This window comes from Xenopus tropicalis, chromosome 2 (assembly GCF_000004195.4).
Source record: "Xenopus tropicalis strain Nigerian chromosome 2, UCB_Xtro_10.0, whole genome shotgun sequence".
Classification (NCBI taxonomy): Eukaryota; Metazoa; Chordata; class Amphibia; order Anura; family Pipidae; genus Xenopus; species Xenopus tropicalis.
This window is the reverse complement of record NC_030678.2, coordinates 8168102-8181241: the sequence shown is the minus strand read 5'-3', so window position 1 is coordinate 8181241 and position 13140 is coordinate 8168102. Positions and strand designations below refer to the sequence as shown.

General features: G+C 42.8%; 1 protein-coding gene across 2 annotated transcripts in view; it reads right to left on the bottom strand.

Moving 5' to 3' along the window:
• Positions 1 to 13140, bottom strand: part of gja5 (gap junction protein alpha 5) — a 58251-nt gene that overhangs the window by 41329 nt on the left and 3782 nt on the right. Inside the window, exon 1 of one of the 2 annotated variants that reach the window (XM_004918217.4) lies at positions 7281 to 7587. The exons of the other annotated variant lie outside the window; for it this stretch is intronic. The gene's annotated coding sequence lies outside the window, so the exon portion shown is untranslated. Of the gene's footprint in view, positions 1 to 7280; positions 7588 to 13140 lie in introns of those variants that run through there. 2 annotated transcript variants of the gene reach the window in all.

Genomic DNA, 13140 nt, shown 5'->3' with positions numbered 1-13140 from the left:
TGGAACACTGGCACACTGATTCCAGTATATAATGGCACACTGGCACCAGTATATAATGGCACACTGATTCCAGTATATAATGGCACACTGGCACCAGTATATAATGGCACACTGATTCCAGTATATAATGGCACACTGGCACCAGTATATAATGGCACACTGATTCCACTATATAATGGCACACTGATTCCACTATATAATGGCACACTGATTCCACTATATAATGGCACACTGATTCCACTATATAATGGCATATTGGCACCAGTATATAATGGCACACTGATTCCAGTATATAATGGCACACTGATTCCAGTATATAATGGCACACTGATTCCACTATATAATGGCATATTGGCACCAGTATATAATGGCACACTGATTCCAGTATATAATGGCACACTGATTCCACTATATAATGGCACACTGATTCCACTATATAATGGCACACTGATTCCAGTATATAATGGCACATTGGCACCACTATATAATGGAACACTGGCACCACTATATAATGGAACACTGGCACACTGATTCCAGTATATAATGGCACACTGGCACCAGTATATAATGGCACACTGATTCCAGTATATAATGGCACACTGATTCCAGTATATAATGGCACACTGATTCCAGTATATAATGGCACATTGGCACCACTATATAATGGAACACTGGCACCACTATATAATGGAACACTGGCACACTGATTCCAGTATATAATGGCACACTGGCACCAGTATATAATGGCACACTGATTCCAGTATATAATGGCACACTGATTCCAGTATATAATGGCACACTGATTCCACTATATAATGGCACACTGATTCCACTATATAATGGCACACTGATTCCACTATATAATGGCATATTGGCACCAGTATATAATGGCACACTGATTCCACTATATAATGGCATATTGGCACCAGTATATAATGGCACACTGATTCTACTATATAATGGCACACTGATTCCACTATATAATGGCACACTGTTTCCACTATATAATGGCATATTGGCACCAGTATATAATGGCACACTGATTCTAGTATATGATGGCACACTGGCACCAGTATATAATGGCACACTGATTCCAGTATATAATGGCACACTGATTCCACTATATAATGGCACACTGATTCCAGTATATAATGGCACACTGATTCTACTATATAATGGCACACTGATTCCACTATATAATGGCACACTGATTCCACTATATAATGGCACACTGATTCTACTATATAATGGCACACTGATTCCACTATATAATGGCACACTGATTCCACTATATAATGGCACACTGATTCTACTATATAATGGCACACTGATTCCACTATATAATGGCACACTGATTCCACTATATAATGGCACACTGATTCCACTATATAATGGCACACTGATTCCACTATATAATGGCATATTGGCACCAGTATATAATGGCACACTGATTCCAGTATATAATGGCACACTGATTCCACTATATAATGGCATATTGGCACCAGTATATAATGGCACACTGATTCCAGTATATAATGGCACACTGATTCCAGTATATAATGGCACACTGATTCCACTATATAATGGCACACTGATTCCACTATATAATGGCACACTGATTCCACTATATAATGGCATATTGGCACCAGTATATAATGGCACACTGATTCCAGTATATAATGGCACACTGATTCCACTATATAATGGCACACTGATTCCACTATATAATGGCACACTGGCACCACTATATAATGGCACACTGATTCCACTATATAATGGCACACTGATTCCACTATATAATGGCATATTGGCACCAGTATATAATGGCACACTGATTCCAGTATATAATGGCACACTGGCACCACTATATAATGGCACACTGATTCCACTATATAATGGCACACTGATTCCACTATATCAGTGCTGTCCAACTTCTGCGGTGCCGAGGGCCGGAATTTCTCTCGCATACATGGTGGAGGGCCGCTAATGGAAGCCAGTTTTGGCCACTCCCCCATTTTAAACCACACCCACTTCAAACCACACCAATTTTATCACAATGGTCGCTGCAGGGATATCAACCATCATTCATATGTTAAAGAATTATATTATGCCATATTAAGACACAACCTTAAATCCATATGCCTCCTCCTCCCCTGTGGATAGCACAGCAACCCCCAGCACATAATTACACATCTTAGAGACCATATAATGGCTATTTCCAACTGCTAACAAACTCCCAGAACAAACCCCTGCCAGGTTCACCTCCCACAGGAAGCATAGGGCAGGCAGAGTATGGCACACACAGGCAGCACTCTGCCTGTCCTATGCTGCCTGTGTGTGCCATACTCTGCCTGCCCTATGCTGCCTGTGGGTGCCATCCCCTACCTGCCCTGTGCTGCCTGTGTGGGCCATACTCTGCCTGCCCTATGCTGCCTGTGTGTGCCATACTCTGCCTGCCCTATGCTGCCTGTGGGTGCCATCCTCTGCCTGCCCTGCCTGTTTGTGCCATACCCTCCCTGCCCTATGCTGCCTATGTGCCATACTCTGCCTACCCTATACTGCCTATACACTGGCAGCATAGGCCAGGCAGTACATACAATGTCTGAGGTGTGAAGAGGTGAACAATGGGGGTGATTACAGCCTGAGCCTGAGGTGTAAACACTGCAGGGGGTGAACAATGCGGAGATTAATAGGTGTGAACAGTACAGGGGATTACATGATTAAACAATACAGGGGGATTACAGCCTGAATCTGAGGTGAGAACAATGCAGGGGACCAGTTAATCTCAGTACTGATACCATTTAAAGCTTACACAAAGGTAAGCCATCAAAGCAGCCAGACAGGTGGGGGGCCACATAGAGGGGGGTCGAGGGCGGCATGCGGCCCGCGGGCCGCCAGTTGGACAGCACTGCACTATATAATGGCATATTGGCACCAGTTGAACGGAAGAAGCTGCTCGGATGAGTAGTGAAACGTCTTCAATGATTACTTAGCAAGTCCAGTTGCTTTAGATGTATTTATACTGGATATACCATGACCTGGATGAATGGAAATCTTCATAGTCAATGTAGCACAGTGTTTTACAATCGCTCGACACAATACTAATTAGCTTTGCTCTGTAAATTACCAGTTAGGAATATCAAGTATTTGTTATATGAGCAAAATTTCCCCATCCCAGTAACCATCAGGGGGATTCTTTCATTAGTCTAAACACTACAGACTAATAGAAACTAACTGGCGATTGGTCGCAGTGCTAAGTGCATAAGATCCCTAAGTCACATGAGCGAGTTGCTCACATACATTGGGCAGAGAATAATAGGTTGGCATTAGATTAACCCTTACTGCAACCAACATTGCATTTAGAGCCCCGTGTAAAACAGACATGGCCGTCCCATAGAATAAACTTATTTCAGGATTATATTCTACTGTCTGTTCACAATGGGAATATACAGCTGGGCACCCAATGGGTTAAACTGTGACCCCCACAAAGTAAGATGGGAAGGTGGAAAAACAGCATCACCACGTGCTGAAATCCGTTGCTCTGGCTGCTGTTTAAAGGGGAAGTTCACAACTATATAAATGTTTAATAATATGTTATGGATACACCTTTTTAATTGTTCTTATTTTATCCTGTGTGCTTTTTGAATTATTATCCTTTATATCTGTAGAACACAAAGGGGCCCCTCGAGAATAGATTAGAGCTCGCCGCGGATAAATCCACCCACTTTCTATTCATCCCTATGGGGTTTTTAAAGTGAATTTATCGATGCGTGAAAGTTTCCCTTTTGATAAGGAATGAATAGAAAGCAGGGGAATGTTTCTGTTCTGAGCTCTAATCTCACATTTTGATCAACCTGCTCCCTAAGGGTTAAGGGCCCATAGAGGCACCAATAATCGTAGAGTTGGAATTGTACAGGTATGGGACCCATTATCCAGAATGCTCGGGACCTGGGGTTTTCCGGATAAGGGATCTTTTAGTAATTTGGATCTTCTACCTTAAGTCTACGTAAAAAATTATTTAAACAGTAATTAAACCCAATAGGATTGTTTTGGCTCCAATAAGGGGTAATTATATCTTAGTTGGGATCAAGTACAGGTACTGTTTTATTATTACAGAGAAAAGGGAATCATTTAACCATGAAATAAACCCAATAGGGCTGTTCTGCCCCCAATAAGGGGTAATTATATCTTAGTTGGGATCAAGTACAGGTACTGTTTTATTATTACAGAGAAAAGGGAATCATTTAACCATGAAATAAACCCAATAGGGCTGTTCTGCCCCCAATAAGGGGTAATTATATCTTAGTTGGGATCAAGTACAGGTACTGTTTTATTATTACAGAGAAAAGGGAATCATTTAACCATGAAATAAACCCAATAGGGCTGTTCTGCCCCAATAAGGGGTAATTATATCTTAGTTGGGATCAAGTACAGGTACTGTTTTATTATTACAGAGAAAAGGGAATCATTTAACCATTAAATAAACCCAATAGGGCTGTTCTGCCCCAATAAGGGGTAATTATATCTTAGTTGGGATCAAGTACAGGTACTGTTTTATTATTACAGAGAAAAGGGAATCATTTAACCATTAAATAAACCCAATAGGGCTGTTCTGCCCCAATAAGGGGTAATTATATCTTAGTTGGGATCAAGTACAGGTACTGTTTTATTATTACAGAGAAAAAGGGAATCATTTTTAAAAATGTGACTTATTTGATTAAAATGGAGTCTATGGGAGATGGCCTTTCCATAATTTGGAACTTTCTGGGTAATGGATTTCCGGATAAGGGGTCCGATACCTGTACTTGTATTTGAACAACGAGTTGGGCTTCCGGTGGCCCTGGGCAAGTTACTTAGGGCCCAGTTAATAAGCCACCGAAGGCGACTCAGTATGGGTCCAATTTCCCATTGGTTTCTACATTAACCATTTATTTCTCATTTTTCCCATTTATGGAGTTTTATGAAGCTTTACAGCGCTGGGTACATAAGTAGCGCTTTATAAATAAAGATATACATACATACATACATACATACATACACATACATACATACATACATACAAGCTTTTGAAGGGTCTGTTTCACTGTTCAGCTGTGATATCTCCAAATGGAAGACCCTGCAGAATTGGTGTTTCATCCCGGGACAAAGTATATTTCTGGGGTCCCCCACCCCTCTCTATGGGTGCAGTTGGAGGAGCACTGGAATCATGGGGTTTTACTAGGCCCCCTGTGCCCCCTGCATCCAGTAGCTCTGCCCCCCTATAATTTCAGCACTTGGGATGCTGTAAAATGGTGTTGTCCAACTGCACAACCCTCCGTGGCATTATTAAGGCTACTAGTCCGGCCACGAGCACCTAGGGCTACTCTATATGACATCATTTTACATTGACGTAAACATGACTGTAAGGCTGTTATTAAGACTGTAAGACTCATTATGGCGGAACCCCAAACCCAGAGCAGGATCCCTAATTTTATCAAAACTCATTTCAGGCAGAGAAGTAGGTAACGGAATCCGTAGCAGGGACGATTTAACTCTCCTTTGTCCAAAAACGAGTTCTAATCCCCCCAACTCAAACCACTTGAGCTGTCCCTGTACATTCCAGTATGTATATGAGCAGCCAAGCTGTGTGTGCGCCGTGCAGAGGAATGTGACCCGTCCCAGCACAGTAACTGCCCCGGCCCCCCGGCTCCCCGGCCCGCTCCTCCCGCTCCAACACAAACTGACAACTAATCTTTAGGATAAAATGTTCAACTGAAACAATCAACATCTCTGTTTCCCCCAATAAGAGCCTATACTAAGAGTGGTGGATACAGGCCTCTGCTTTCAAGTAGAGGTGGCAAGGACTGCCAATGCAATTCAATTTTAAAGGGGATGTAAACCCAAAAATAAAAAAAGAAAATCTAATGTTAAGCATCTTCCCAATATCCATTTATTCCTCATTCTCACTGGGTTTATAGTTATGTGTAACTGTCCCTGTGTCTGTCCCTTTCCCTTCCCTGCACTGCTGGTTCTGACTCCTGATACAACTCCCCAATATCCATTCATCCCTCATTCTCACTGGGTTTATAGTTATGTGTAACTGTCACTGTGTCTGTCCCTTTCCCTTCTCTGCACTGCTGGTTCTGACTCCTGATACACCTCCCCAATATCCATTTATTCCTCATTCTCACTGGGTTTATAGTTATGTGTAACTGTCCCTGTGTCTGTCCCTTTCCCTTCCCTGCACTGCTGGTTCTGACTCCTGATACACCTCCCCAATATCCATTTATTCCTCATTCTCACTGGGTTTATAGTTATGTGTAACTGTCACTGTGTCTGTCCCTTTCCCTTCCCTGCACTGCTGGTTCTGACTCCTGATACAACTCCCCAATACCCATTCATTCCTCATTCTCACTGGGTTTATAGTTATGTGTAACTGTCACTGTGCCTGTCCCTTTCCCTTCTCTGCACTGCTGGTTCTGACTCCTGATACAACTCCCCAATATCCATTCATTCCTCATTCTCACTGGGTTTATAGTTATGTGTAACTGTCACTGTGTCTGTCCCTTTCCCTTCCCTGCACTGCTGGTTCTGACTCCTGATACAACTCCCCAATACCCATTCATTCCTCATTCTCACTGGGTTTATAGTTATGTGTAACTGTCACTGTGTCTGTCCCTTTCCCTTCCCTGCACTGCTGGTTCTGACTCCTGATACAACTCCCCAATATCCATTCATTCCTCATTCTCACTGGGTTTATAGTTATGTGTAACTGTCCCTGCCCGTCTGTCTATTTCTGTCTCCAGAAACTCTTTTACATGGTTTCACAGTCAGAGCCACCGGGGAAGGGAATATAAACACCCAGACAGACACTGCTTTCAATAGCAATTCCATTGCAACCATTTCAAATATTTCACGAATGGATATTGGGAAGTCGGTCAGAATGACCTTTTCTTTCATTAGTCGCAACTATATATATGAAAGTTTTCACCCTCTTTAAAAATAGAGAAATGTATGCACATTTGTTTCATTGTTAATCAGGAAAGGGAAGAGCTTAAAGAATCACTAACTGGTCTGTTTAGAAAAGGATGCTGGGAGTTGTAGGCTAACAGTAAGGAGCAATTCTGCAGCCTGTATGATGCTCCTGTTTAACTAAAACTCCCAGCCTCTGATATCCATAGGTATAAGAGTTGCGGGTTTGGAACTACGAATAGGAAGTCAGAATAAAGTGCAACTGTATCTCCCCACTTTGTATATTTTGGGGTTCACAGTGAAACAAACTACAGAGCAAAGAGCCTTACCTGCTGCCAGATCTCTGGGTGCCAGAAGCTCAGGGGGGAAAGTATAGGGTGACATTGACCCCAGGGTGCTCTGTGCTCGTTAGAGGGTCCGGCAGATTCCAAGTGACCGCAAAGGGGGGGTAAGTCGGGGCTCCAGATCCAGTAGAGAGGTTCCTGTCGGTACTACTGGGCCTGATGAAGGTGCCGTGACATGAAGCAGCAGCTGCCTGCCCCCTGCTCTGTGGGACTGGGATATAACTGTGATCCTGCGCAGAGAACACTTCCCCTACTGGGCTTAATGGAAGGGATCTCAGCCTATCGCAAAGGAAGTCAAATTGTTTTAGGAAAACAATAGGCAGCCGGGGGGGCAACCATTGGCTCCCCCCCAAGGGGAACAGGAGCAACCGAGAGATTGGTTTATTTATTACAGAAATGAGCACATTCGGCTTCTGCTCAACAGACCCCCGGGGAGGCTTTCCACACTTAACCCTTAGGAGGCTGAAGCATGGAGGCAGGGGGGCTGGGCTCGGTGGGGCAGATGAGGCTGGGGGGGGGTAATTGCATGGGTCATGTGACTCGCTGCTGCATAACTGACCACTGTCCAAGGTACTGGAGGCTGACCCACGGCTCCTGTACTCAGGATTAAAGGGGAAGTTTACCAGTGGATGAACTTTTGAATTTGGTGTTCATTTTTGAATTTTCCCCCTCATATTCTCCCTAATACAGAATTATAACTCTTTCTGGCCGGGTCACTCCTTAGTGATGTCATTATTTACCACTGGTATCACATGATGTCAGATGAACTCATTTAAAGGGGTAGTTCACCTATTAACTTATTTTTGGTATTTTACAGAATGTTCTGGAGGTCACTCACCCCAGCACCCAAAAGCTATATCAGGCAAAAATGTTGTTATAATCATAATATTGCTACTTTTTATTGCTTTTCTTTCTCTTTATGCCCTCTCCTATTCATCTTCCGGTCTCTCACTAAAACCAATACCTGGTTGATATGGTAAAGTGAACCCTAGCAACCAGATAACTGCTGAAATCCCAAACTGAAGAGCTAAATGAGTCAAAAGCCACCAAAAAATACAATAAATTGCACAAACAATTGCAACCTGTCTCATAATGTCACTGTCTACATCATACCAAAACTTACTTTAAGGGTTAACTAACCCTATAAATGTGTACAATAAAGGAAAATCAGTATAGGTCCCCATAGACTGTCTGAATTGTATAAAATTGTACCATTATAAAGCCACTGCAGCCTTGTGCCTTTATATGGGCACAGACCCCCTCAGTGACTGCTAATATCCTTATCATTTACAGTAGGGGGTACAGTATCCCTTATAATACATGAGTGATACTCAGAGTTCCCTGTATAACTCAGCCTGCAGCCTTGTGCCTTTATATGGGGGGCACAGAACCCCTCAGTGACTGCTAATATCCTTATCATTTACAGTAGGGGGTACATTATCCCTTATAATACATGAGTGATACTCAGAGTTCCCTGTATAACTCAGCCTGCAGCCTTGTGCCTTTATATGGGCACAGAACCCCTCAGTGACTTCTAATATCCTTATCATTTACAGTAGGGGGTACATTATCCCTTATAATACATGAGTGATACTCAGAGTTCCCTGTATAACTCAGCCTGCAGCCTTGTGTCTTTATATGGGCACAGAACCCCTCAGTGACTGCTAATATCCTTATCATTTACAGTAGTGGGTACAGTATCCCTTATAATACATGAGTGATACTCAGAGTTCCCTGTATAACTCAGCCTGCAGCCTTGTGCCTTTATATGGGCACAGAGCCCCTCAGTGACTGCTAATATCCTTATCATTTACAGTAGGGGGTACATTATCCCTTATAATACATGAGTGATACTCAGAGTTCCCTGTATAACTCAGCCTGCAGCCTTGTGCCTTTATATGGGCACAGAACCCCTCAGTGACTGCTAATATCCTTATCATTTACAGTAGGGGGTACATTATCCCTTATAATACATGAGTGATACTCAGAGTTCCCTGTATAACTCAGCCTGCAGCCTTGTGCCTTTATATGGGGGGCACAGAACCCCTCAGTGACTGCTAATATCCTTATCATTTACAGTAGGGGGTACATTATCCCTTATAATACATGAGTGATACTCAGAGTTCCCTGTATAACTCAGCCTGCAGCCTTGTGCCTTTATATGGGGGGCACAGAACCCCTCAGTGACTGCTAATATCCTTATCATTTACAGTAGGGGGTACATTATCCCTTATAATACATGAGTGATACTCAGAGTTCCCTGTATAACTCAGCCTGCAGCCTTGTGCCTTTATATGGGGGGCACAGAACCCCTCAGTGACTGCTAATATCCTTATCATTTACAGTAGGGGGTACATTATCCCTTATAATACATGAGTGATACTCAGAGTTCCCTGTATAACTCAGCCTGCAGCCTTGTGCCTTTATATGGGGGGCACAGAACCCCTCAGTGACTGCTAATATCCTTATCATTTACAGTAGGGGGTACATTATCCCTTATAATACATGAGTGATACTCAGAGTTCCCTGTATAACTCAGCCTGCAGCCTTGTGCCTTTATATGGGGGGCACAGAGCCCCTCAGTGACTGCTAATATCCTTATCATTTACAGTAGGGGGTACATTATCCCTTATAATACATGAGTGATACTCAGAGTTCCCTGTATAACTCAGCCTGCAGCCTTGTGCCTTTATATGGGCACAGAACCCCTCAGTGACTGCTAATATCCTTATCATTTACAGTAGGGGGTACATTACCCCTTATAATACATGAGTGATACTCAGAGTTCCCTGTATAACTCAGCCTGCAGCCTTGTGCCTTTATATGGGGGGCACAGAACCCCTCAGTGACTGCTAATATCCTTATCATTTACAGTAGGGGGTACATAATCACTTATTGTGCCTTGTTCCACAAAATTGGCTATTAATATCCTTAGATTTCACTAGGGCACATGATTCTATATGCCAAGGATATTATAAACATAGTAGGTTAGAGGGTGGAGAATTAGAGTTTGTAGCATGTAGTTTAGCTTTGCCTTGTAAGCGGAAACCAATCCCAAATCCTCTGTATTTTATCACCCATAATTCTAACACTCCAGGTTGCCCTGAGAGCCATTAATCCTGCTTATCGGCCGTATATACTATTGTGATACTAATATCTACAGTTAGTATTAGTGTTTGTATATATAGTTTATGTATGTGAGTGTATAGATTGTTAGGTGTGGGTTGTGGGTGCTGGGTTTACTCGGATGGGTTGAACTTGATGGTCTTTTTTCAACCCTATGTAACTATGTAACTATGTATATAGTTACTGATATAGCCTAAATGACTGCGTAGGGAAAACCCCGATGCCATGACAGTTCCACCCTCCAATGAAAAGATCTGGGCTCTAATTAATGAAACGAGGGAGTAATTGGGGCGAGGAGCCTGGTTCCTGCTGATGCCGGGACATGTGACTATCATGGGAGAGCGCCCGAGGCTTCTCACAGGCGTTTCCTACACCCACAGGCAATATCCCAGATAGGAATGGGTGCTACGGAATGAAGGGAACAATGGGGGCAGTGTTTGCCCGGATCAACCACTAGAAATGTGACTGGGGCACTAGATCATTAGTGAATTCGTAACACTCAGTCCAATGACTTTAGAGAGGAGCTCACCTATAAGTATGTTATACAATGGCCAATTCTAAGCAACTTTTCAATTGCTCTTTATTATTTACAATTTTTGTAATTATTTACATTCTTCTTCCAGCTTTCAAATGGGGGTCACTGACCCCGGCAGCCAGAGAACCATTGCTCTGTGAACAGTTTAACTGTTATTTTTCTATTCAGTCCCTCTCCTATTACTGTCTCTCATTCAAACCACTTCCTGGTTGCTAAGGTAATTTGGACCCTAGCAACCAGATAGTTGCTGAAACGCCAAACTAGGTTTCACTCTCGTCATATGCAGGACAGCACTGTATAAATAAGTATTAGGGATGCACCGAATCCCGGAATCGGTTTGGGCCGAATCCAGGCTTTTATTGAAGGATTCGGTTTCGGCTGAATCCACGGTCCCGGCTTAACCGAATCCGAATTAGCATTAATTAGCATATGCTAATTAGCACCTGGAAAGGGTTAAATGGTCAGGGGAAAAAAATTTCCACTGCGCGCGTGCCGATTGTTGACCCCTTCGGGATTCAATGCATCCCTAATAATTTAACATAGGGAGAGCAGGAAAAGTTGCCAAAGCTCCACCTCCATTTCATAATCTTAAATACTTCCCCCCCCCCCCAGTCACAAAGTAAGATTTTGCTTCAAAGAACTTTCATAGGGAACAATAAAAAGTTGCCCAACCTTCTTAATTTTAATATTTGTCCTTATGCAAATGAGTGATACTTATGCAAATGAGGCAGAGATTTGGCTACTGTTTGCCCTCCCCGTATGTTAAATGACACTTGTGTGAAACTTTGTAGGAATGGCTTTAACAGCCTCTCAAGGATAAAGAGAACATAGGGATAAAGATTAGAGGTACAGACTGGAAGACATTTCTGGGGAGACACTAACCCTTTATGACAATTGTAATAGATGTTAATTATACATGGACTCAGTATGCAGATATTTCTATAACGTATCGTTCTTTCCCAATAGCAACATAACTCCTGGACATTCTTAGGTAACAGAACTTCAGGGAAGCATTCTGGGCTTTATATTCCGGAAATCCCGCTTACCAGTAAGCCCCGCCCAGTGTCAGGTGATTTATAATGGCAGATCCCCTTCTGTAAATAAGTCAATACCAGTCGCTCTGATATTTTCGGAAAGGAATCTGCCGGGGTGTAAATACTCTACTGTCAAATTATCTTGATGGAAAGTGTATTGCTTTCTGATATTAATAAAACAAATGTTTGAGTAAATTAAAGGGGAACTCCGGCTTCCAAACCAAAATGTGTTAAAGAGCCCCACACAACCCAGAAACCCCTAATATCCCTGTCACTGTAATCTGTTCCTTCAAACAGTAGGAATAAATACCATTTTTTTATGCTGAAATCCAGCTGCAAAACTGTTCTACTCTTTCTGCATCATTTGTAATCCTGGCAGGGGAGGAGGGACTAAAACACTGATGTTACAAATTGTAACAAGTTCCCCACAGCTTACAGACAGCATGCAGGAACTACATAACCCACAATGCATTGCACTGGGATGCTCCTTTCCTTATTGGCATCACATGTGCAGCAGGGAATTGTGGTATTGGGAGGAGGCAGGCTGAGGGACAGGCGACTACTGTTACATTTTATTTGAGTCTCAAAGTAGTCAGCCAGTTTTATTGTTATTGTTACTTTTTATTACTTATCTCTCTATTCAGCCCGTCCCCTATTCATATATCAGTCACTCTCTCAAACCACTCTCTGGTTACTAAGGTAAACTGGACCCTAGCAACCAAATAACAGCTGAAATTCCAAACTGGAGAGCTCTGGAACAAAAAGTAAAACAACTAAAAAAACTATCAAAAAAAAAATGAAGACCATTTGCAAATTGTCCCAGAATAGTACTCTCTACATCATACAAGACACCAGTATGAAGAAGTGTATAGACCGGAAACCAACGGGACCCATGAGTTTAACCACAGCTTGGGACTGAACAAGTAGCCCCAGGTGCAGGTTTAGGCAGTTGCAGGTCAAACTCCCCATTGGTGGAACCTTTGCACCAACACCTTCTCTTCCCCTCCTATGATATCACCATGTTAATCAGGCCTATCAGTGACATCATCAGATTGAGTTTGGCAGGGTCGGACTGGGCCGCCGGGACAACGGGAAAATACCCGATGGGCCCAGACCCAACCCTATTGCCGTTTCCTCTGGCCTCCGATGT